General features: G+C 37.8%; 1 protein-coding gene across 14 annotated transcripts in view; it reads left to right on the forward strand.

Moving 5' to 3' along the window:
• Positions 1-25,226, forward strand: part of CD36 (CD36 molecule) — a 76,103-nt gene that overhangs the window by 14,254 nt on the left and 36,623 nt on the right. For 2 of the 14 annotated variants that reach the window (XM_049096665.1, XM_049096666.1), the window contains exon 2: positions 9,575-9,868. The exons of 3 other annotated variants lie outside the window; for them this stretch is intronic. The gene's annotated coding sequence lies outside the window, so the exon portion shown is untranslated. Of the gene's footprint in view, positions 1-8,151; positions 8,260-9,574; positions 9,869-14,001; positions 14,055-18,866; positions 18,930-23,171; positions 23,324-24,794; positions 25,125-25,226 lie in introns of those variants that run through there. 9 more of the 14 variants (XM_035701402.2, XM_035701404.2, XM_049096670.1 and 6 more) reach the window with 8 other exon arrangements.

The following is a 25,226-nucleotide window of genomic DNA, read 5'->3' on the forward strand; positions in this document are numbered from 1 at the left end:
GGTAAGAAGTTACTGTGGGCAGCTCAATTTAAATATAATATTGTTTTAAAACATATTGGATTATCAAATAAATGTGATTGGAAAAAGTCAAATAGAATTTTAGCACCTAAAGAAAAAAAAAAAAAGACAATTGCCCTAGTTTCCCTATCTCCTATTCCCCGTGTCTCTTCTAGGGAGAAAAAGACCTTGAACATTTTCTAGATAACATACTTATAGTGTCATTCCTTGATTAAAAAAAAAAAATGTGTTTTACACATTGGCCTTTGATTTGCTCTTGTGGAGGAGGAGGATCTCACAGAACCCTCCCTACACTTCACCCGCTACCTCCACATACATTCTTCCAACCCAATCAGTGTGGTTCCTTTTTTAATATTTATTGATTATTTGCATTCATATTATAAATTTTCTGAAAAGTAGAGCCACAAGTTTGGAATGAATGCTTTCTGGCAAAATTTTTCTTTACCTCTTTTCCTGGTGATGATAACTGTCTCCTTAACTCCTCTATAGTTTCCCTGATCTAATATTAACTCCCACCTCCCATTCCCCCACACCTCTTCCAGGCCTGTGACCTAGTTCTTGGAATTGAAGCTTCCTTTAAATTTCTGTGTGGAACTTCCCTTTGTCTCTCAGTTGTCAGGCCAGCTATTTCTTCAATCCTCAGTCTTGTGGTTCTTTGGTTTACTTCCTTGCTTTGGTGGAGCTTCTGTGCTGGGAGTTCTTGAGCTCCTTAGGAAAGGGTAAAAGACAGGTAAAACTTGGAAACTGACAGACATTAAGATGTCTTTATCCTCATTCCTCAAAGCATGTTTACATATAGAATTTACAGTTGGAAATAATTTCCCCTCAAATTTTTTTTTTTTTCCCCTCAAATTTTTGATGAGATTGCTCATATGACTTCTAAATTCCCAGTGTGTGTGACATTACTCCCAAGCCCACCAGAGGTTTGTAAGAACTTCTGTTTATTCTTGACACTCTGCAGCCTCCGGACAGGTAGGACCCCGCCTGTGGCCCTGGTAATCCACTACACTATAGCTGGGTGACTTCTTGTACTCTGGAGACTTACAAACTACAATTCTGGAAAATACTCATGCATTCTATCCTTATTTCTTCATTTTGTTTCTGGTTTTATTTTGCTTTCCCTGGAAATGCCTTCATGTGAATGTCGGATCTGTTCTCCTACTGTGATGGTGCTATTGTGGCTCCTCTGGACGCTAATGCTGTGAGGCTCATAGTCCAACTGCTCCACTTACTGTGTTATTTCTGTAACCATCACTTCATTTTTCCAGATTGCTACGTTTTATTTCCCTTTCTATGATTTATGATTTTCTGTTTCACTAGTCTCAGGATGGAGTATCTTCCCTCAGTTGCCTAAAGACATTAATCACAAAAAATATTTAGTGCTTTGTATTCCCTTTTTTTATATTTATCCTTATTGTCTGCTTGTCTGTTTTAAATTCTATCCTGCATGCCAGAGGTATTCCTCAAATGTATGGTGATTGCCCATTTATATTGAAGTTGTGGCAAATAAATACAAATCCCATTCTAGAGATTCGTTGACCAAGAGAGTGGCCACTACTCATAGGCGGCTATTGAGAACTTGAAATATAATTAGTCCAAACTGAGATGTGCTGTAGTAGTAAAATAAAAACCATATTTCTAAGACTTTGTATAAAAATATCTCATTAATAATTTTATCTTGATTATTATAAATAATGCATTATAACATTGTAATATATATTAATATATATACAGATTATAATTGATTAGAATAATAGCATGTATGATATTAGGATAAATGATATATTAAAATTAATATCACCCATTTATGCTTTTAATGTAGCTACTGAACATTTCAAAAGTGTATAAGCCATGAGGCTCCTATTATACTTTTATTGGATAGTATCAGACTAGAGGGATCAGATGAGGTCCTGACCATATCATATTCTTCCCCCACAGCTTATCTCCACTAGGAAGTTATATCAACATGTTTTCTCTGACACCAGTCAGTTCCCCCAGAAAAGAACCCTGTCATTTCTGGCTTGCTAGAATTCTGGAAATGGCAACAGAAAAGGAAACAGTATGTGGAATTTCTTTTTTTTTAATATTTTATTTATTCATGAGAGACACAGAGCGAGAGAGAGGCAGAGGCAGAGGAGGAAGCAGTCTCCATGCAGGGAACCTGATGTGGGAGTCAATCCTGGGACCCCAGGATCGTGCCCTGAGCCAAAGGCACACACTCAACACTGAGCCACCCAGGTGTCCCAATATGTGGAATTTCATTTAAACTTATTTCAGCATGCATCTCGCTCCTGCCCAGAACTGTGTCTCCTGTTCTTAAGCCCAGAATTCTCTGGCTCAATATGCCAAAGAGGAGCAACCCCCACCTTTCAGCAGGCTGAGTGGAGTATGTGGAGGGAAGATCTACGGTTTAGGGCTTCTAAAGATACTCAACCAAGTTAGACCCTGCTTCCCATGGTACTCTGTGCTTCCAGTTCATGGCCCTGTCTGGGATTATATAATAGATTCCTTTTGCTTCTTACTGGCTTTCTGTTCACAGCAGAAATATTGAGAATATGACCCTCTATGATCTGCTGAGCAATTATCATTAGTTTGTTTGCTTTCTAAATATTGACTTGTTTCTGGTCTATCTCATCTAAATATTTAGGCTGAACACATGCATTTTTGTTTTTATAAACTCTATTACTTTCATTTTAAAGAAATTTCGAGTGCAAGTGAAAATGTATTCAATGTACCATTTAACCAGAGTCTTAATAGTACTTCATCTCTTCCTTCTTCATTCCTTTCCATCAGATTCTGCTCAGGCATTTAAGTCTCCAATAACCTGGTCTAAATGTACTTCCATCTCCCTGTGGATATGTCGAACCAGGCACAGGTTGTTCACGTGCTTTTCTTTGACCATACCAGTTACAGTACTAAATGCTTCATATAATTACCTAATTGTATTTTCTGAGAATCTCACTTCCTTCTCCTTGTTTGAATTCAATGAATCTTCTAAGGAAGATTAAGGATCTAAGAGTTCTGTGAATATATTCTCAGGACTTCATGTGACCGTTCATCTTTACAGTTTTTCTAATAGGATAAAATGTGATTGTGACATACTAATCCACATAGTTTTGTCCCTCCTACACTGGTCATTCTCTTTGAACCACAAAACAGGAAGCTACAAATTGGGGAAGGACCTTAAGTGGAGACAAGAAATGGTCTTCACGTGACTATTCAGGATATTTTTTTAAATTTTTTTTGGGGGGAAGCATGAATGAGAAGGGGTGGAGAGGGAGAGACAGCATCTCAAGAAGACTTTTCACTAAGGGTGGAGCCTCATGGAGCACCACATGGGCCTGATCTTATGACCCTGAGATCATGACCTGAGCTGAAACCAAGAGTGGGACGCTGAAGGGACTGAGGCCCCAGTCACCCCAACTAATCAGTTTTAATAAAGATCTGGAAAGTAGTTATGATCAACCCGAAATCCTGTTCTCAACATTATCCCAAGGTAGATAAAAGAGCAATAAGCTTGAATGGAGGTGGGAACACAGGAGCTTAGATGTGAAGGAATCCAGGGAGCTACTGTCTTGCCATAGACACATTCCTAAAGGCAAACGTTCTCCCCTCCCCTCAGGGGAGTATGAGGATCTCAGCGCTGAGGTGTGGCTCAGCGAGAGCAGCCTCAGAAAACACCGTGTCCATCACGGCCCCAGAGCAGTGGTGTATCATGGGATCTGTGTGGTGTATAGGCAGATATGCTTAGAAGCAGATTCATGAAGACCCTGGGACCCTAACACTGTGCTCAGAGCCCTAGAAGGTTGTATAAGTAGACAGAAAACCAGAGCCATCATCTGCTAAGCGCTCAGGGCCAGGGAAAGTCACAGCCGCCAGTTTAGAGGAGGTATGATCTGTGTTCTCATCTTCCTCTGAACCTAACACTTCCTGAGAAATCTATAATTGAGAGTTTAAACTCTAAATGACTGAGGAGTATTTAAAAAAATGGGAAGTTTGTTAAAAGTGGCTCTGTGAAGTATGCTATACCAGATAGAATGAGGGCTTGAAGTAAAAAATAAAATGTAGAAAAATAGAATTTCATCTTTGCACACCTGAGTTTGTGACTCTGAAGCTCACTTCCATTCCAGTAATAAACAGTCATTCCTAAAGCTGCCAACTTTGACGGGTCACTCTTGCCAAGACAAGTGGAAAACCCTCTCAAGGTTACCAGGATGCATAGGAGTGAACTTCGTATTCCACATTCCCTTTGTCAGGCTGGACAGTTCTGTTTCATGGAGTGATGGAAACTTGGACTCGACTTTTACTTTATTTATTTATTTATTTATTTTTGACTTTAGATTTTGATTTTATTTTGAAACCTTAACATGGAACATTTTCTCTTTTTTTTTTTTTTTAATTTTTATTTATTTATGATAGCCACACAGAGAGAGAGAGAGGCAGAGACACAGGCAGAGGGAGAAGCAGGCTCCATGCACCGGGAGCCCGATGTGGGATTCGATCCCGGGTCTCCAGGATCGCGCCCTGGGCCAAAGGCAGGCACTAAACCGCTGCGCCACCCAGGGATCCCGTCATTTTCTCTCTTTAAAGAGAAATATGTACCCTTCTAGGTGACAGGAGATGCTGTGGCATTTTTGTGGTCTCTTTTAAGTTGATGGCATACGCGCACACACACACGCATGCACGATTTGGTCAAATAACTCTGCTATCAAGATGATATAACAGCACAATGTTTTAAAATGGCTGCTTTAGACAAAATATAGCATTTCAGAAGCTGATAACTATTTCCTAGTAGGTATTATTTGACAAATACATCAGTGTTCTTCTGTATTCTGAGCTTTTTTTTTTTTTTTTTTTTTTTTTTGGTACATTCTGTTGCTTACAGACGAAAGCATTCCAGTTGATACAACAACCAGAGTTCAAGCACACTTTGACCTTGAGCCACATACTTAACCCGTCAGTTCTTTTGCCTCTCAGCACTTTGATACTTTTGCCATTTGTACTACTGGGGAAATGATAATACCTTAAATGTTAGAAAGATTCATTTAGACCCATATAAAGTTCTTGGTCTAAAGTAAACACCCTCTGTGTTAGCATTAGTATAACATGACACAATTTGGGTTTTTCAAAAAAATATGTGCTTCTAATGAGATGATCATTTCACAAATAAAATATGATGTGACATTACAAGAAATAATAATGATGATGTGATTATTTAAAAAGTCAACCAGTACATGATAAGACCACATCAACCTGCCCTGCAATCAGATTCTGGAGATAAGTGCAATGACTTTTGAAATTACTCATCAAACTTCGGTTGTACTTAACCTAAAGCACGAAGAGGTACAAGGTACCATTTAGGCAGTATTTACAATTGGATTTAAATAATTATTTGCCCAGTTGTCTCATTCTAGGAGCTCACCCATATATCTGAACACTTATTTGTGAGTTTAAACATTGAAGCTCAGGGATGTTTGGAGATAGAGGAATCCAGTCCCTGCCTCCAGGGACTTTGGGAGTTACCTATTTGATAGAATAAAGCAAGACTTGGCTTTTTATTACCTAATCCAGTTGAGCAATAAAGAGGGAGAGCCTCCAGGATAAGCTGCCTGACAGAGGTCAGAACGAGGATTGCGTGCAGAGTGTCCTGTCCTCGCATTGCCTGTGTCTTATAAGATTAGGAAAGCCTCGAAAGGAATATGACCAGAAAGCATGATATTAGGTGGCACCTGTAGGAGTAGATTTTAAAATGAGTAATCTGGGGTTAGGAAAAGACTTTTAAAATGAGAGGAATAGAGGATATTAGAGGCCAATCAGTACTTATAGAAAGCCAAGTTCCTGACCTACTGCTGCAAGGTAGGCTATCCATATTTTAGATATGGATAAAGAATGCTTTATGGTGAAAAAATAGAAGAACTGAGAAATTTTTCTTTAAGAATATTTTTTCTCCATGCTTTCAAATGAAAACAAATTCCACCCCTCACCCTTGCATTTAATTTAATTTTTTAAACAAGAATGCCTTAAGTTTCTATCTTTTGTGAATTAGTATTTGTACAACCTCAGGTTTTTTGTTTACCAAGGCGTGAATATGAATGTCTGCTTTCTCTAACACCTAACGTTCACGGTAGAAATGATAGACAGGTTTTATCCATAGTAAGGGATATATAAATATACTAAGATCTTCTTAAAATTTACTTAATACAACAAAGAAACCTATAATGTCATAAGCATGTACATTTTGATATGTTTAGCCTGACTGGTTTTAGATTTAGAAATGATTCAAGCACTTCCAAAGTCATAAATATACCTTTACTTTTCATCTTCATTATTTTTTAATCAAATTGGTATGTTTTTATAACAACATATTTACTCTCATTTTCTAAGTTTAAATGACCTTTCATAATCTGTGACCATACCAAACAACCAAAGAGGTTCACAAAATGCATCCAGTGTGGATTTTTTTCCAACATTAATTAAATTTTTTTTGTGCCTTGAAGCAGAATTTTTAGTTCTTTCTTGGACTCATTTATGCAAAGTCATAACTCTTGGTAGTTTAATGCAAATTGCTTTTGAATTTTAAGTTAAAACTACACTTTGACCTAACAATGCCTGAATTTAGCAGACACTTGTTTGGAAATTAATTTCCTCTAATCTTGTTCATTTTTATGTTGCCACAACTACATTTTACATTTTCTTCATTGAAGTCCCCAGCTTTCTGGTAGAAATTGCTCTTTTTTTTCTAAAATTGAGAAACATCCTCTGCCTTTAGCCCTTCTCTGTATTGGCCAATACATGGTAACTGGTGTCTGCTTCATGCTTGCAGAAAAAGCTGGAAAGAGTTCCTCTGTGAAGCTTGGCATCTCTCATTCTGAAATCTCCTTATTCTGTAGGTTCTATTCTGCACCCTAAACCTTCTATTAAACCACCTATTGTACTAATATCATAATTTTTCTGCATGTCTGTCTCTCAATCCATGAAGATAAGGTTTTATTTTATTTACTTTCATAATCCCTGGGACTCAGAAATATCCAGTCCCAAGAGGAATAGTTTATTAAGACAAATTTATTCACATCCTTAAGACTGTAATCTCTCTATAAAAGTAATGAAAATCTAAAACCTCAACATAGCAAAATGCATCTGCATCTGAGACCTCTATTTTGACAAAAAGCAAAGATTGAGATCTGGGCAAGGAAATGCTTGTATGTAACCATATATCCTTATGTCTTCCTACTAATCTTTGATCATATGTGTCACTTGGATGTAGAAACCCAAGATCATCCATTTCATACTAATACTGAAAATCTCGGCATTTATCTAATGTTCCTAGTTTTCCCTGTATTAGCTGTGTCCTCGGTAAAAATGTGGCTAACAATTCCTAATTATAGAATTTTTTGTGGACTCAAATAATGACACATGGAAGCATTTAGCACAATGCCTGGCCCATGGTATAATGTTAAAAATATTTGTCTTCTCTCTTACTCTTTCCTAGAACTTTCCAAATTGTCTCGTGTGAAAAGGAAGAAATAGAATATATTAATCAAATAGAAATGGTTTTTTTCATATTTAATAATTTAAATGATTTTTTTAAAATTTTAAATAGTTAAATAAAATTTGACAAGTCGAAAAAGCAGGAACCAGAATAGTTTTTCAAATTCACTCTAGTAACAGGGTCTAGCATATGGGAGTCAAAGTATCCTAATTATCTAGGAACTGAATATTAAATTAACTAGCATTGCTGAAGAAGAACAAAGAATCATGACAAATACACGCAAAATTAAAGCAGTGTCTTAGCAAATTATCAAGCCAGAACCTGAAACAAGATATGTGAAAAAGAGGTTAAAAAAATGGAGAAAATATAAACATAAGGAGAAAAAGCAGTATTCTGGTTGAGGCTGGTTTTTGTTTTTGTGTTTTGTTTTGTCTTTTTGGAAACCATTAGGACAATGTAGAACAAGCATTTCTGGCTCTTTGGATCTCCCTAACCTCTTCTGCTAAATGATCAGGACCAGCTGATTCCTAAGATTCCTTCAGTTTCTGCAGTATAAAGGTCATGAATAGAGAGAGGAAATGTGTCTACACAGAAGTGGGTGAAAGGTCTTTGAACGAAGAGTCACAGCTATTTATATCTGATAAAATGTGCATGTTCTGGGAGCCCAGGAAACTTTGTGGTCTTCTACCCTAGAATTTTCGCTTAGAATTATCCTGTGTGAGCTGCATCCTTAGAATGGGAGCTCCTTGCAGGTAGGTGTTGCTAACCTGTCCTAGCCAATTTGAGCATATGCTGTTATTGGGTTATCTTAGTAAATTTTGGTAGCCTTCAATAACCAACAGCAGGGAGAGCTACGGATCTTCTTTACAAAACAAAGTGAAAGCTCTCAGATTGGCTTCACACTGAAGCAGAGGAGAAGCAAGCAGAAACTGAACCTGCTGCACGAAGCCCTCACACTTTGCATTTTCACTGTCTCTGTAGTTCTTACCTGGACAATTCAGAGGCATATGCTTAACATGCTAACAGTGGAATTCAGCGAACTGCCCAGTCGAAATGGGACAACCAGGAGTGCCCCCAAATCAAATGCTAGACAATGGCTCATTTCTCACCTAAGCCTTAGGCAACTGGGCTTGCTGGGTATTTGGGGCCTAATAATATAAGAATATGGAGTTAGCCATATTTTTAGCCAACTCCTAAATCTTTGAAACCATTCATTTCACCATTGAAAACCTCCCTATTAAATTCTTATGGGCATTTTCGGGTTTCAAAGACAAAGATAACTAAATAACAGACTTTAATTACAAGCTAAATAGCTCTACAATGAATGTCCACAACCAGGTGGCACCACATTTTGAGAAGGAAGATCGAAAGTGCTCAGAACTCACATGTTGTATTTTATATAGAAGTATTTTGAAGGACATTGCAGAAAACCTCCTGGTAGGAATCAGGCTCTCTTCCTCTTTGTGGCAGACTTCTGGGTACACGGTGGCCAGATGATAAAGTTTTATCAAAAACAACATGTATGGATAAGAGTGTATGTCATCAACAGTAATCCCCAGGGAATTATTGCCGAACTGGTGTGGGAAAATCTTTTTAAATTTTTTTTGGGTCTAATTTAGCATATACTATAATGGCTTGATTTGGTTTTGGAGTGTCTTTGTTTAAAATTGTTTTTCTTATGGCATGTGTTTATAATAGCATACCTGCCAAATATTGCTGTCTTGGTTCTCTTAAATGGCCAAGAGTGTTATAACTATCGTAGCCCTGAACTCATTCATTTTGCAAGGCCTGGCACAGTAAGCCTCTTACCCCCCAGCTTTCACAAGCCTGAATATTCATCGATGCTTTGTTTCTCACCCTAGACAAGTATGCACGTTGTTAAGTGGTTCCTTGGAGGACAGTGGAGTCCTATAACAACGACACAGGATGAGAAGAGTCAAGGGAATTGCTATGAGAAAATAAGTAGGGATACCCCTGGAGAGAGACCTGCTTCTGTGTTCTTTTAAACGTCACAGACTAATTGTTTCTTTTTGTCTTTTTTTTTTTTTTTTTTTTTTTTCCTTTAAGGAAAGAACCAAGGTGAGGAGCAGCTCACTTTCATGCTGGGGAGGTTGGCAAAGGCTGGCGGCAGGGCTGTGTGTGGTTCAGGAATCCCACTGCCTCAGTGGGTGTCACCCAAAATTCCACAGCCGTTCTGGGATCCTTGGAGGTGGGGCTGGCTGATGTACAGCAGTGGCTTGGCCCAGCACCTGGGGCAAGCTCAACCACACTCACCATTGTTAATTCCATTGTCTTCCAACCAGCATTTTGCAAGTGAGTTAACCTTGGTGGACTCGCACTTTTGCATCGGACTTCAAACTGGTAATTACGCTTATGTAATCCCTGTCAAGTTTTCTAGCCTAACAACATAGGACTCGAGATGGTGCCTGCAACGCTAAGATCTCTACTTTGATCTGACTTTTGCTTTCTTCGTGTCCAGTGTAAGCTCTACTTGCGCTTCTCTCTTCTCTCGGGGAGTATTTGAGATCCAGGCATTTAGGCAGCCTATCTCAAGCTTTCAGATAAGAAGTTGTATCTAAAAGAAAATGGAAAGAGTTGGTCAGGTGTAGTAGCTTTACTGTGCTCCTGTCAGTACGAACTGTGATACTAAGTGATCAGAGGATATTAAAAAATATTTGAAGGTACCCAGACCTTCCAACACACGTGTATTTATATACAAGCAGCAATCGAGGACTATCTTACTGGAGCAGCCACATCCTAAAAGGGGAAATTCATTCACAGTTAGCTTTTATTCTTAAGAATACCTGTGCTCGGGGAGACTGTTAAGTTGCAGATGGTCACTTTTTACGTGAAGAGGTGGTCAGATCTCATAATAATGCAGGTTTTGGTCTCTCTTGTATTAAGATGGGGGTTGTCTTCCGAATCTTGGAGAAGGAAGCAGCCGTCCTTGCCCCCTAGAGTCCACATGATCAGTGGAGGGCACAGGCAGAGCTGCTGCTGCTGGCATTCCCGGGGTGGCTGCAGCCAACAGGTGTCTCCTGGGACTTGTTTGAGAGGTGACTCTGCAACTTTATTTTATACTCCGGTTGGGGAATTCAGTCATCGTATTGGATAGCTGACTCGGGTGACTGAATCTTTGATGCAAGGCTAACAGGGTATAGAAAGTGAAAAAAAGCAGCCACTAAATTAAAGCCCATTTTTCAACTTGTACATCATTCCTATGCTGTTTTTCATGGTAAAAAGCAGCCACCTGAAATGATAGATGGGAGGTGTCAAAGGCCAGATGTAGAATTAGGTAAAACTTTACAGATTTCAGACATAACCATTTTATAGGTCACATGTGACCATTTCTAGTGATGGCATTTTATTTTGACCTGCATCGTAACCCAGTGTTCGGCAGGAAGAAACCATGCTGATATGCCTGGGCTGCATTTCACTGCAATTATCTTAAATAGTTGGGAAGTAACCCCTGTGAATCCCAAGGCAGCTTTAGGGGCAGTGGTTCCCCTCTGTGGGCATTGTGTGAAGACAGGGGGCTGGGGAGAGAGAGTGCTTGACAGAGACAGGGACGGGGATCTAATACCACCTCATTCAGGACCTTGCTTGTACCTCCGCCCTCTACAATTCTATTTGACATCTCGGTGGTTAATATTATTTAAGCCTCCTAGACAAGCCATAATTAACCATTTCAGTACAAGATCACAGGCAACTACAGACTTATAATTACCTATGCTACCTTAATGTAAATAATTAGAAAACAAAAAAAAAAATGAAATGACATGCTGTGGCAATGCTACTACACAGAGAAAAGGTTTTTTAATACTGAAAGGCAAGGACTTTATGCATGCTGGCATTATGTACATGACTTTGTCTTTAGAGAGTTGGGTTGTGTTTATTTATTCAACAAATATTTGTCTGCCCAACACATACTCAGTACTGACCATTTTCTATATCTAATTTCATCCACATAGCACTTTGATAGTCAATGCCCCATTCCAAATATTATTCTTTAATACATTAAATCAACATGGGGCATTTTATAGGAGGCCACTACTCAACTGGGTCATCGGGGAATCCTCCACTGAATTTGGGACTACGGGTTTTCCTATTTCTCCCATAAGGACAATGAAAGATCAGTGATTTCCTGAGTATCTGAAGTCTGTTGAGTCTTGGGTTGCTTAGGAACCGAGTGACTATGGGCTTGCTATGGCAACCCAATTTATCAGTGAATGCAAAGCCAACGTAGCTGGCATTGTGCTACACCTCCATACTTCGCTGGTAAGAATATTCAGATCACATCCTCTGTTGCATTATTTACACAATCAAACTAAAATTCACAGATTACTGAATTTTGAAATAGCAGCCTATAGTTTATAGTGGATAGCAACTACATGAAAATTAAGCTTAAATTTACTGTGTAATTTTAGTTATTTCAAATTTATTGTCTGCTGTTTATTATTCCATTGCCTACCTTGCTCTTATATATAGGATTTTCATTAAATCAAAAGCACGAGATAGCAAGACTAGTATTTAATCTATGTGATAATAAAAAGGTTCTGTGAGTTTGATTTAGATTAATAGCTCCTTACAAATTTGTAAATGTATCTATGTATGTTGTACATTTTAATGATATTTTCATTTTATATTAACTATTTGCATATGATTAATATATTTTACGATACTATTTTTTAAAAATCTTATGCCACGTGTGATGTGCCATGTCATCTGATGCACAAATGTATTAGATAATTATTTGAAAAGCACATTTTTTTGCAATAATGGAAAAGACATTGGAGGCCTAGTCTCATCCTCGGTTTGAGCATTTGCTCCCTGCAGTGCATTTGCAACTGTTTTGCCCTTTTTGCTTTTAAACATGTTTTCAGATTTTAATGATGCCTTTTCATTTTCTTTATATATTCACACTGTATTTAACTGTCATCTTTTCACCTCTTCATATGTTGGTGTTGCATTTATCTTATCTCCCTGTTGATCTCAACTTTTGTATGTTTATTACAGTCCGCAGCAGAGGTAGAGCTGCAGCCTCTCCTGAGGCAAGAATGCTAGCAGGTTCTACAACTGTCCTTTTCTCCTGGGTTTTGGCATTGATGCATTTGTTTTGATATTTAGGAGTTCATTGTATTAAAGGTTCTCCTGAGAATTAAAAAAAAAAAAAATCAGTCTGATCCAGGTTTTCATGGGACAAGGAAGGATATGTGTGGTGATACTTTTAATTTGTTCTCTGTACTTTATTATCTACAGAATTCTGAAATTGATCACTTTTTTTAATCCCCCAGCATGTCTATTCAGCTGGGCAATGCCCCTCTTAATGATAATATATATGTCTCCTCTCACAGAGGGAAATAAATACAAAGACAGAACTTAAGGTGCTTTTCTGGAACTCACTGCTACCAGAAGAGAAGAGCCAGTTCCCGGGGATGCTTGTTTAAGGCTCCAGTGACTGTGCCATACTAACACCCTTGACAAAGGTGCAGTTTGAAGTCAGATAAAGACCCATTGTTTTTTTTTTAAGAAAATAAGCAGTCTAGAACCAATCCTCTAGGCAACCCAGAGGAATCAAACTATTAGCCTGGGAATCACATAGTTTATGAAGAGATAGATTGGCATGTAAAAAATTAGATGGTAGATGGTAATATTCAGAAGACGTGCAAAAACTTCCATAGGTGAAACAGGACAACACAATCACTTATTAGTGATATCTACATCTACTATTGAATCATGGTTTTTGGTGTGGTTGAATTATTTTAGCAAGTTTTAGGATTCTTTGTCTTTTAGAGATTTATTTTAGAGAGAAAGCGACTGCACGCGTGCATGGGTGGGAGAGGGGCAGACGGAGAGGGAGACAAGCAGATTTGCTGCTGAGCACAGAGCTCATTGCAGGGCTTGACCCCATGATCCCGAGATCATGACCTGAGCTGAAATCAAGAGTCAGATGCCCAACCAAGTGAGCCACTCAGGTGACTCTAGAAATCTTCATTTTAAGATGTCTGTTCCTTGCTGTGGATCCATAAACACAATTGGTATATTAGATTCATTTGAAATGGTTGCAAAGAGTTTATGGTGTGGGCCCATGTCATTCATCCTTGCATGGCAGCTACTCAGCGTCTGGAATGACAGAGCCATTCATAAGAATATATTCTAATGCGGAGAAATCCAGTTATTTGTTCAATGCATGCAGATCTTTGCTTCAAGCAGACCACATCGGTTCTTGCTTTGATTTCATGCCTGGTGTCTACTAAATATAAAAAAATGCACACCTAGGGAAGAACCAGTTCTTTTAAACTTGGTATCAGATAACCTGGTACCTTCTCTCCTACCCAAGTATCTAACATATCCAGGTCTCTTTTTGGAATATGCTGTGATACCTATAGTATAGGTTTTCTAGTATCTGTTCAATGCATATTTAAATGCCTATCATGTGCCAGGCACTCATTTCTTTTCCTTTTCTTTTTTCTTTTCCTTCTTTTCTTTCACAGGCACTCTTTTAAAATCTGAGATATAATGATAAGGACTACTAACCCAGTTCCCAGTGAGTACATTATAGGGGGCCTCACTGTGACTTGCTCCCTTGAAAATTGGGAATAAACAAATAAATTATGAATTGAGCTTTTTATAGGACTCTTTATAACACTAAAGTGTTCTGGAGATACATAGAAGAAAGTGTAGTTACATGGCATTTTACATGTGCTTAATGTCATATTAATATCTCTGTTGCATATAGTGTAGAAAATCGTATTTCTTTCATTTTTTCTTTTCGTAAGGCCTTGTTAAGTTGTTCCTTGACCACATTTAATGAGCTAGAACTCTGGTTAGGTATTTTAGTTGCTTAAAATGTATGTGACGTAATGCCCACATCTTACATAGAATCTCAGGGTATCTGTTTGGGTGTTTTCAACTCAAACTGACTCAAAACAGGGATTTTTGGTGGTCCACAAAATTGAAAACTCCAGTTAGAACTCTTTAGGCATAGGTAGATCAAACTTGCTGGTTCTCTCTATCTTTCTCTATTCATCCTTTATTTGGGTGTTGACTTTGACTCAGAATGACTTTCCCTGAGGTTCTAAGAAGTCCTCCAGCAGCACGAGTATGTCCTTCCTTATATTTTTACACACAGGATGGGGGTGGGGGCGAGATAATAACAGAACGAGGGATTCCCACCAATGTTGAGCAAATGAGTTTTTGTGAGTCCTGAGGGAAAATGTATGTTCTTGTAACACTCCCTATGTAATTCAAGGAAAATATTAAATGGGACATTTGCATTTTTAGAGGCAATGCCTCTAGATTCAAAACTTTTATAAATCAAAACATGGAGGCAGTTTTTGAATCTTTCCTTCTGAACTCTATATTTAAAGGCCTATCTAAAAGCTGAGTCAACCACTCATGGTTTCCAGGTCCCAATCCACTGCTCTCTACAGAGGAGGCACTAAGGTTGAGGGTGTGAAGTTCCTAAAGAATTACTGTCTTTCCTCTGCAAAATTCTCAAGCATAGTGAAATATCCCTTAAAAGTCATGATTTAGGGATCCCTGGGTGTCTCAGTGGTTTAATTAGAACCTGCCTTCAGCCCAGGGTGTGATCCTGGAGACCCGGGATCCAGTCCCATGTCGGGCTCCCTGCATGGAGCCTGCTTCTCCCTCTGCCTGTGTTGTCTCTGCCTCTCTCTCTCTCTCTCTCTCTGTCTGTCTTTCATGAATAAATAAATAAAATCTTTTTTAAAAAGTCATGATTTAGTTAATTAAAATGGCTGTGTTTCATCAGATGTATTCATTCTGTTTCATCTTTAAAAACCAAAGCCAACTTCCCAAAACATGTACTTAATACTTATGTATGGGGCTTGAAAACAACAACATTGTCTATCTTCAGTTTTAATTTAATTCACCTAGGGTTGGATGAAGATCGAAAGACTGACATATATGATAGCAGAATATTCTAGAAAGAAAAAGTTTTCCAAGTAATAAATTTGCATCAAAAGACTTAAAAAGAAAAATCATACAGTGTTCCCCCCCCCCCTCTCCAACCCTAGCTGGCTTGGAGGTTAAACCAGAGAAAGTTTAGTAAATAGCACAGATGTAATATAACCTTTACTTTTTGAGTTTCATAGTTTGAAGAATTCAAGTATTTTCTACTGTACAGGGTGGCAAATATGAGATTAAAAGAACAAATGGCAACATAAGGCAAGGTTTTGACTAGAATATTTTCTGGTCATATTTGGAAACCAATAATTGTATATTGAACTACCATTGGAGGCTGGATACCTTTCAAAACGAAAATATCTGTGAAGTGGATAATGTGAGCATGTTTGTAAAAGGAATGAAAGATCAAATGAATTGATGATTTCCGCTGATTTAGGGATAGCTATGCTTTTGTAAATGCAACTGCGAGAAGTAATTTGGATGCAACTTCAAATTTACATATCCAAAATTGTGTACCCTTTCTAGAGAAACCTAAAAAGATAAAAATGAAATATCAAATAGTCGCACAGAAATCACCCGGGACAGATGTGTAGGGTAACTCAGGAAGGAAAAAAGCAAAAATTAAAACCGAGAAGCTCATGAGAGAGAAGCCTGTGCTGAGGCTTATTATAAAAACAATATTTGAGGACATACCTCTTTATGACATAGGAAATATTTTAATGGTTTTTAATTCTGAATTGAGTTAATTCATGGAATGGTGTGGTTTCCATGCTCTTATGGACTTATTTCACCTCCTAATTTTACTCATGGTAGCCTTCGTTTCTCCAACCTTCTGTGATGACCCAGTTTTCCCTGAGGAGCTGTAGGAAATGAGCGGAAAAACAAGCCTAGCAACATTCTTGGACTGTGTCCAGAAAATAGTTTTTAGTCCTTGGAATACTTGGAGGACGCTGCTCCAAGCCTTGGGTATGCGGTTTGGGAAAACAGTAATATTCTCGGCCTTCTCTGAACAGGAGAGCACTGTGCAGCGAACAAAAGGAGCATCACAGAGCACAGGGAAAGGTGCTCAGAGAACACAGGCCCTCCAATCACATTTGTAGCTTTACCTGTGAACGGGAGGCACTGTGGAGGAGGAGAGTGGCTGCCTCTGTGCCACAATCCGGACACCTCAGGCCCCAGGAGCCAAGAGAACAATTGTGTCCCTGCAGTCCCTGAGGACATGGGAGGTCATGAAGCAGAGCCAAGCTAGCAGGACTAGTAGAGTCACAGGAGGGTGACATTCTGTAGCAATTCAGATTCTACTACCTGCTGCTGTTTGCTTGAATCACAAGCTCCGAACAAAAGAGAAGAGTGACCTTCAGGAATCTGGAAGGGGTGGCTGAGGTGTATGCAGGTTGTGAGTCCTTGGCTTCTTGCTGGAGAGTTGTGAGGACGGCAGATGCTCGCAGGGACGGGATGGCTGCTGCCTGCACGCACCTCCACCCCCCTGCCACACTTACCACAAGGTAATTTGCCTCATCAGTTTTTCAGTCAATGTCCCAAAACGTAATGCCAGCTCTCATGCTAAAGCGTCAAAGCCAAAATGAAGTTTAATAGGCCAGACTGCTTTAGGAGTCAAAATTGCAGTGTGGAGGTTACAAAGGGAAGGTTTTACTCCAGTTCTGATGAGTTGTAATTTCTTTCATGCAAACAGCTAACCAGCAAGCACAGAGACAGTTTCAGGGTTTTGGCATTTTAGGTTATTCTGAGTTCCTATTTCTGTCTAATGCATTCGAGAATGGTAGCGTACCAGTTTTTATTCTCTTATTCTCTCTGGATTCTGCTGTTTATGCTCTCTGGAATATATCCATTGAAATATATAAAGGAAGTGATTTAAATGATTCATAACATTTTCCGGGAAATATTTGCTCCTGGAAGTTTTATCAGATATATTTCTATATATACACAGTGTGTGTGTGTTCAATGTTTTTGTTGTTTGTTTTTCGTACAGTTTTATGAGGCTTTATTCAAACTGAAAAATAAATCTAGAGTAAAATGTTCCCACTTTGAATCCTATGGATTCCTAGAAATCAAGGATATATCTCAAGTTCTTCCAAGGAGTTCATTTGAAAAGTAGCACTCTAAACCAAACTTGGTCTCTCTGAAGACAGAAAACTCAGGCTTGTCCAAGAGCAAACCTTTCCCTCCAGCCCACTGAGAACCAACTTTGATGATGATGGTGATGATCTGATATCACTCTAGGATCGATGATAGACTGTTTTATGTTCCTTAGAACTTGTAGCAGAGGCTGCTGTGTCACACAAATGTAGGGTTTGTGCCAAGTAATTCTTCACAGTGGCAAACTCCTCCGCTTCAAACAAACAGAAAAAGAAAGGTATCCAGATTGTATGTTTTCCTGGGTGGTGATTTTTTTCAAATAAATTATTGTCGTACAACTTGTATCTTAGAAGCTTTCTCTCATCTTTAAAAAGAAACCTGATTAGGTATGCTTCTCTGTCCCTGGAAAAGCGTGGGCATATGTGTGGGCGTATGTGTGCATGCGCGTGTGCACAGGTGCATGTATGCACGTAGCACACATGTACGTACATCTACCTCTTACGGGAATCTGATGTCCAAGTGTTGTGTATCTTTCAACTTAAGGTGACAGATTGTCAGATGGGATGGATGTCCATATAACCAAGTTTTTAATTGTCTCTAGTATGTCTATTAAATGGAACAAAATCACTTTGATCCTCATTGTCCAGCTGATTTCTTTGTATAATTTTTTGTTGTTATACATTTGCCACACCCTTCAATTTTTCATTGGTGCTTAAACAGTAGAAAACCTTTTTAAAGCACATCATTTTGATCAAGCCATGAGCTAGTGTGAGTGTAAACTGATTTCTCTAGCCCTTCTCAAAATCATTTTATTTCATTTTTAAGACCCCACTTCAGGGACTGTCTTTATTCAGATTACATTCCTTCACAATAAAATTTGTTGCACTCTCAATTCAGTCATTTTTGTACATTTCTGTCCTGTGAACTTTCAAATCAATTGGTTGTGTATATCTTTTTCTCAACCTTTTCTAATTTGGCATTTGTTAACTAAATGCTTGTTTTCCTTATTGATTATTGTGCTTTTTTTTTCCTATTTCGCCATGCTATCTTTCAGACCTAGTTATCCTTTTACCTGATTCTTTCTGTTTTCCTCCCTAATAATTTTCAATTTGGTGTATGAGCACAAATTATTCTGACAACTATGCTGATTATAACTTTTCCTATGTTTCCTAGTATCATTTAAATGTTGACTTACTTTCTTTCACCTTACAGAGTTGAGTCAGCTTTGCAAACTGTTCAAGTAAAGATTAGGTCTGTCAACATTTTTAGATGGCCCGTGAAATTTACATATTGATTTGGCCCCGCCCACAGGAGCACTAGCCACATAAACAGAGGTGTCCCTCTTTAATCTCTCTTTTACACACAGCTCCTACCATGGCTTCTATTAAACACATGGGTAAGTTTATTTTCTGATTTTAATGCGGCATCTTTGCTTTTATCCCGTGTTTCTGTTCATTAGATCACATGGTTTAAACCTAAACTTTAATTACTCTGATACTCTGCAGTTTACCTTCAATGATGTCATTGAAATTCTCCCTTTCAGGCCATCTTAGAAGCCTCTGTTTTAGTCTCTAAAGCTTTCCCTGGCATTACATTATGCTATTAAGTCTTAATTATATGCATATATGTTTATTTTTATTCCTGTATGTGATGTCCTTCCTCAGCATAGAAAGTAGGTAAAACATGCCATTGGTTTAATGCTTTCACAAATAAGCAGGGTAGCAGTTGAAAATATTAGATGTATGTTTATATATGTCCACACATGCACATAATTATGTGTGTATATACGTGTGCATAAATATGTATGCATATGTGTGTATATAAATCTCTATGGTTATCTCCAAAGATTAAAGTGATGAAACAAATTTTACTTATGTTTGGACGCTGTTAACTAATGTTCTGCGATAGTTTACAGGCCTTTAGAAGGATTTTATTCAATTTCAACATAATTCTGTTAGCTATCACTTACAGACTATGTTCACTGTTCATTCTTTGTTATGGTTAGATATCCTTTTCCTCTCAATGTAACATCAGGTTATTTAAAATTGTTATTCAATTTGAACAAATGTGTCAAAGAATATGCAAGATCAGGTATTGGTCAAGAACTTTTTATGTCCTTTTTTTGTTTTAGAAAAAAAGTATCGGATCTTCATCCAGTCTGTCTGGGTTTTAATCCTTGCGTTGACACATACTATGTTTGTGACCTCAGCTAGTTGTCTCAAGAGCCCAGGGAGGTGGTATGACAGGCCAATGAGGTAACACAGGTGAAATACTTAGTTCAACAAGCCTCCAGTGTGTGGTAGCTCTCGTATTACATCATCATCATGATTAATAGGTCATTGCTTACCCATACAATCCACAATTGCAATGCATATTATACTAAGATTCTTCTTTTCAGTTCCTGAACTGTAAAAAATATTTTTAAAAAACTCCATCTCTAGTAGAAGCTGCATAGATTTACATTAGGTATAAACCTAATATCTGATTTGATCTTTCAGCCTGAGGGTGTAGGTGGGTCCTGTATGATAATCCTCTTTGGCAAGAAAGGAAATCAGAAATACAATGACTATGTGTTACTGAGTCCACAAATCTTGTTATTTTTAATAAGGAGTGATCAGAACTCAGGCCATGTGACCCTTCTTTTAGAGTCCTTACAATGCATCTATCATCTGCTTCTCAAATATGTTGCAATATTTGTTAACTTACTTTACTCTTCCTCTTTTACTTCCTAAGTATTAAGTTCCGGGAACCAGCTTATCTGAAAATACTGTTACAAAGGATTTTTTAAACCATACAAATGCTAAGAGAAGTTTTATTATTTTTAATATTTTCATGAGAAGAGGCTTTCAAAGCACAGCACAATATTTAAAAGGAAATTACTTTGAAAGTTAATGGCATAAAAATTCTAAATTTTAGTAGTATAAAATTATAATAAAAATAAAGTTTAAAATATTCAAAAAAATTTTTTTAATTGTCCAATATCAGAAGACTGGCCAGTTCCTTACTAACCAAGAAGGAAAGGACAAACAAATTCATAGGAAAAAAATGAACAAGAATATAATCACAAATATTTTTTAGATTTATTTATTTGAGAGACAGCATGTGCGTGAGTGAGCACAGGGAGGGCAGAGGGACAGGGAGAGAGCGATTCCCAAGTAGACTCCCCGCTGAGCATGGACACCTCCCTCCCCAGGGCTCAATCTCTTGACCCTAAGGGATTAGGACTGAGCTGAAACCAAGAGTAGGACTCTCAAGTGACTGAGCCACCCAGGTACCCCTCGCAAATATTTGAAAATAGAAATGGCTAACATACTTAAAATAAGGTAAACTTCATATATTTGAATATTTACCAATAAAAAAGTATCTGTTAAAAACTCAAAGTTTGGGATGCCTGGGTGGCTCAGCAGTTGAGTGTCTGCCTTCAGCTCAGGTCGTGATCCTGGAGTCCTGGGATCGAGTCCCACATTGGGCTCCCTGCATGGAGCTTGCTTCTCCCTCTGCCTGTGTCTCTGTTTCTTTCTCTGTGTCTCTCATGAATAAATACAATTCTTTAAAAAAAATTTTTTTTTAAACCTCAGAGTTCAGTATAAATCAGTATGAGTGTGTGTGCAGAGAGGCAGCTTCACACAATGTTGTGTAGATGTATAAACAAATTTGGTAAAACTCCACCCTCCCTGCAGCCCGCCCCCCCCCCCCAAAACCCACAAACAACCATACACATGTTTGACCGAGAAATTTCACTCACTGCTATTTACTGGTGTCCTAGAACAGGTAAACAAAATGACTATACAGGCAATGATATTGTAATAGCCTTGTATGGTGACAGATGAGAGCGACACTTGTGAGCATAGCGTAACACAGAGAAGTTGAATCACCATGTTGTACACCTGAAACTAACATCGTTGTGTCAACTACATTCAAAAAAAATTTTAAACTGTGCATGAATGCTTAATATTTTTTGTAAGATCAAAAAACTGCAAATAAAAAAAAGTGTCCATTAAATAAGAGATCTGTTATTTACAAGACAATACATCATTTACTATGGAATATTTTTCAATAATGGGAAAAAAGAGCATCAACTCTATCCAAAATATGGTATCTCCAAGGCACATAATTTGAGAAGAGTCAAGTTGCAGAAAGTATGATTTGGTATATGTATTATTCCATACACCTATGTATGTAAATTTAATATTTGTAAAGCTATAGGAGGTTGAGAACATACCTGAAATGGGAATTGAAAGAAACTCATCATTTTATACCTTTTTATAATTTTCAATATTATTTGTCCGTATTACTATAATAAATTCCCTAAAATAAATATTTGCTTGATAGCCAATGATCACCATAGCAAGTATTGATTAAACACTATGTCAGGCTCTGTGCTAAATTCTTTATATTATCACTGTCCATCTTTACAATTCTGAAAAGCCAATATTTCTACTGTAACCAAGAGAAGCGAAGTAGTTAGCAACAAGTCACATACTTTAGGAAGCGATGAACTCCAAAATCAAACTCTGGTCCATTGACTTTCAAAGCAGATGCTCTTCATCCCAAACAATCCATTGAATAAATGTGGTACAGACACCATAGTAACTTCTGATTTCTGGCCATCCTCACTCCTTTATTTTTTATTTTTATTTTTTTTATTTTTGAGGGAGAAAGGGGAGGGGCAGAAGGAGAGAAAATCTTAAACTGGCTCCACACCCAGTACAGAGTCTGATGCAGGGCTCGATTTCACGATCCTGAGATCATGACCTAAGCTGAAATCAAGAGTCAGACACTTAACCCACTGAGCCACCCAGGTGCCCTCAGTTCTCACTCCTTTTAAAATATTATCACGGTTATGACAATTGTTGTATGTGATCATTTATTTAACTGGTTACCAGCGGTGAGCCTAGTCTTCACTGGGGATTCAGCAGCGAATTGACTGCACAAATGTCCCCCTCCTCATGGAGCCAAAATTCCAGCAGATGCAAAATCAGGGCCAAAAAAAAAAAGCCAGATCTATGTCTGATGGTGCCATGTAATCTCAAGAAAATACAAAAGAAAGGAAAAAATGGAGCAGGGGCCTGATGGAAAGGATTTGAGTTTGAGCGCCTAGTAATCAGGCCCCTGTCAAAGGGGAGTTGTGTTGACACAACTCTCTCATTTAGTTATTACCATCCTCTTACTTAGTTTTGTCCATTTTCTGATTAAGAGAATAAGAGTAAGTAATCCTTTAACTACCAACCCCCCTCCGATACAACCAGTGCCCAGTAATATCAGAATTCACTTGTCTGATTCCAAACTCTATGTTGTCTCTGACCAAAAAAAAAAAAAAAAAAAAATCCCAAAGAATGATGCCTAAGCTGACTTTACTTTGCTGAAAGTTTTATCCTTCATTATACTAGATTCATCTAGTGCTATAGTGGATTACATAAGGCAAGGTGTACTCTCACATAAAATCTATCCCTTCAAAATACTGTGGGTACATATTCTTTTCCCAAAAGGAAAGCCTCAACTTTCTTTATGTGGAAATGGGTGCAGCACTTTTCTGCCTTATAGTTCAAGGTATATATGTTGCTCCAAATCTAAATATTTGGTTACGGATTTTATTTAGCTGTGCCCTTTCCGGGTCTTAGCACACAAGACTCAGAAAGCTACTCAGGAACTGCTGTCCATGGGATTGAACACAGCTGCCTCTGGGAATGTAAATTTGATTCTTTGGACTGCTTGGGAGTGTGTGACATTTTCTTCTCCAGAGACAGCCAGAGGGTTTGGATGGCATTAGGCTACTGATGAATGATCCAAGTAAGTTCAGTGTCAACTTAAAGCATCTATTTTGCTTGTCTTTTTTCCAAAGTATCTTTCTCAAATAGTGTTTATGCTTTCCTCATAATTTAACTATGCTTTCAATATGTTTAAAATTTGCTCTTTAAAATAGGCACTATCTCAACTCCTGTGTCGGTGAGCTATTTCTGTATTGTCATGCGGGGGGCGGGGGAGATATGTGAGAATTAAAGTTGAGAAGAAATAGATCCAAGCAGCTAAAATACAATAAAACAGACATTCTTAATCAGAATATTTCTTAAAACAGCCCCTTATTACCTCTTGACTAATGCAGCCAAGATAAATGGTCACGGTTTAGAGGAATCCTCTTTTTAAGTTACCTGAAATTTCTAAGCTCTTCTTTGGAAACGAAAAGCGTAAATCACAAGAAGATTGTACAAGTTCATTTCTCCTTTATCCTAGCTAAGTGGTCTAAAATTTGAAAAAAAAAAAATCCCAATATATCTCAAGTTTTAATACCTAAGCATTAATTTTTAAATACATGTGTCAGTAAAAATACCTTGGAAAAAGTAAGCAATGCATGAGGGAAAAAGAGCATTTCAGATTCCTTTCCAGTTGTACTGTAATACTAACAACTAAAAAGATTCACCACACTCTCAGGAGGAATTAACACAGGCAGTCCAATGAAAAGGACTTATTTAAATATGATCTAATGAACTAAATATATTTCTGCCTGTTATTGTTAGCTTGCTTTACTTCAAGGTTGTCTTAGAGGCATCTATTCAGCTGGCCTGTCTGACAGATGACAGTTTAACATTGTAAAGATCTTGATCTGCCTTCCATGATTTTGAGAATTTCTCTGTAAGATGACCTCCACCCCACCCCCGCCCGCCAAGACCTTCTATTTTTATGGGATTTTTAAAAGAATGCCTTTCTTTTGAAGTACCTGGAATAAATACCTTTTTACTTGAAAAGGTCATCTTAAATGTAATTCTATTTAAATGTTATTTAATAGTTATATTTTGGCAGAAGAAATTGAAGGGAAATTTACTTTTTTTGTTTTCATAGCAGTATTTTGCTGTGCTCATGAAACTCCTGGAAAATTAACAGAAAGTAATAAACAGTTAAGAATTTCCAGTTAGAACAATATGCTATTTCCTTTTCTAAAGTCCGTTTGTCATCCTTGTTGATTGTCTCCAATTGTTTTCAAAATCTTTAGTCTTCGTGTATTTCAGATCAAAACTGTATAGAGAAGTGCATTTTATTGAAACCTCATGGAATTTTGCAAGCTAAATTACGACAAGGAAGTGAGACTGCTAATTCTTCCCAATTTACACTTTCCACCCCCGGACCCTGTTCATCGTCTGGAATAACAGTTATGTAGGAAAATAGAATATATTAGAGGCAGATCGGCAAGCCAGTGCCTTTTGTTTCTCTGCCCTTTGACTTACTTGGATGGGAAAATGTCCAAAAAAAAAAAAAAAGCCTGCTGAGTGTCTCAGATATAGGTAATGGGTCCTCACCAGACCATAAAAATAGACTCCTAAGAGCCATACCAGTAGTGTGATGTGGGTGGGTTTCTTCTTCTTCTTCTTCTTTTTTTTTTTTTCCTAATTCTCTGACAACAAACCACTTACTGGGATTCGATAACGTCCTTTTTTTTTTTTTTTTTTTTTTTTTAAGCGTATTTAAACTCACACACTTTATGTAATGAGGATTTTAGTGTAGGGTTTTTCTGAAGAATACCATTTGGTCCTACCAAGAACTGGCTGTTCAAATGTTTGAGCTTTTGATTGAAAAATCTTTCTTAGTTTTTTTAAAGGTAAGTCATATGATTTGTTTTTAACAAAAAGGATTTCTGTCTCCTAAATGAAAGGAGATTACTCTGTAAACACTCTTTAAGAAGTTGTAGAACTTCAACAAA

Source organism: Canis lupus, chromosome 18 (assembly GCF_003254725.2).
Source record: "Canis lupus dingo isolate Sandy chromosome 18, ASM325472v2, whole genome shotgun sequence".
NCBI lineage: Eukaryota > Metazoa > Chordata > Mammalia > Carnivora > Canidae > Canis > Canis lupus.